The 1,824-nt window shown below is 45.3% G+C and overlaps 1 protein-coding gene across 2 annotated transcripts in view; it reads left to right on the forward strand.

Annotated features, from left to right (window-relative positions):
- Positions 1-396: 396 nt before the first annotated feature.
- Positions 397-1,824, forward strand: part of LOC143033352 (organic cation transporter protein-like) — a 48,453-nt gene continuing 47,025 nt past the window's right edge. The window contains exon 1 of one of the 2 annotated variants that reach the window (XM_076198687.1): positions 397-520. The gene's annotated coding sequence lies outside the window, so the exon portion shown is untranslated. The remainder of the gene's footprint in view (positions 521-1,824) is intronic. The other variant, XM_076198686.1, reaches the window with a different exon arrangement.

Genomic DNA, 1,824 nt, shown 5'->3' on the forward strand with positions numbered 1-1,824 from the left:
TCATGAAGGTTAACAACGAAACGATAGCAAAAGATAAAACTGACCAACTTTTTTTTTTTGTGGGGTGGGGGTGGGGGTGGGAGTGGGAGGGCTTATCCTCATTCATGATAGAACGATGCGTGATTCTGGTCCAAAGGGGTTGGATTCCACGGTAAACCTCAGTTCTCATAATCTCCTGGAATGGAATTGTCCCAATAATACCCCGTATCGAGAGGTTGTGTGGGTGTAGGCGAAACGATGGTAAATGGGTCTCCACACTGCCTTCTAGAATAGCACATTCATCTGGAAGCCTCATACTGACAAGAAAAAACAAAACAAAAAACAAACAAAAAACGCGTTGTCTGTGAGAAGCCATGCCGCCAATCAAGAGTGCGTCTGGGAATCGATAAGATAATCTTCACGATAGTCTCCTTCTTCTCCTGTCTGCACTTGAGCGGTACGGTATAACTAATTCTCGAGAACTGTCGATCACATCACACCTTTTCGAGAACGGAAGACCTCATACGCCAATCTACTTCCGGTATGTCTCACCATCGCTGTGAAATAACGATTGTGTCTCTTGTTCGTCTGGACGGCAAGTGGGTGTCGATTTTTTCCCGGTTTGCGAGGCTGGTGTTCGCTCAGACCTCAACACTGATGGTGGTCTGGAACAGGTCGTGCATGAACCCAGAAGACGGTGTATCCACTCTTGCAGTGACGAAACCTGGAGGTCATCTGAGGTCACCTCAGGTCAAAGGTGAACAGCGGTTGGGGGCCATTACTCAGAGGGAATGCCCTTCCCAACCTCTGCGCCATGGCCAGGATTCGAACAAACGCCCGAAATCCCCACGCGGGTACCAGGCACGCGCGCTACCACTGACTCATGGAGAGCCTCGTGAGGGTTGATGACTAAAGGCGTTATCACACTGGGCTATTTTTCCTCCGACTGCTGGAACAGATTTGCAGCCGGTAGCCTTCCGGAAGGATTCTGATATGACATTCAAGTGATATTCTGTGTAACTTGTTGAGAAAACAAAACGGTTTGCCACAATCATTTTACGGCGGAAAAAGTGCTGGAGGTCGACGGAAAAACAGCGCAGTGTGATAACGCCGTAAGCCAGTTGAGAATCTCCCTGGGCTTCTTGTTTAGGATGAGCTCATGGCGTTTTTCTTTTATTTTTTTTTCCCAAATCCAACACTTTATTACTAAGTGCAAGAACCAGCATCGTGAAGGCCTATTCTCAGTGGAAAACCTAAAAACATGAATGAATCAGTTTGACCAAGCAGATTGGTCACGTGTGTGGTGAAACCGGGGTCAGATATATCCAAATGAGTAAAAGCAGCAACGACTGCAACAGCACTGTAGGAGCGAGGCCAAACGCAGAGTATGGGATCCAATGTATTTTACAATGGATTTTTTTTACAATAAATAACCCTTCAGCAATTTCAATAACTACGTAACAAGCAATTTACGCAAATTGTGTTTACACCAGTTTCATGTTTATTTCTCCCCGCAAGCTCGGGTTATATGAGGAGTCAGATGTTTGTCCACTATGTTATTTCTGAAGAAGCCCTGCTTGGCGAAACGTAAAATACATTGGATCACATACTCTGCGTTTGGCCTCGCTCCTTCAGATATAACCAGTTTGTCATTCAAGTTTGTCGGTAGAAAATGAGTGTGTGTGTTTAATCTCGACTAGTCTGTGTGTTTTACACATTTTTCTTTAAGTTTAGTTGAGTTTCTTCACATCCGCACGGCAGTAAAATGTATCATTTCATGTCTGCTTTTTCAATTAATCTCTCATGTATGTGGGGCGTCCAGAAACAGAGGGGCATTCCTGCCAG

The sequence above is a fragment of the Oratosquilla oratoria genome, chromosome 15, assembly GCF_046742065.1.
Source record: "Oratosquilla oratoria isolate Oo_2021 chromosome 15, ASM4674206v1, whole genome shotgun sequence".
Lineage (NCBI taxonomy): Eukaryota > Metazoa > Arthropoda > Malacostraca > Stomatopoda > Squillidae > Oratosquilla > Oratosquilla oratoria.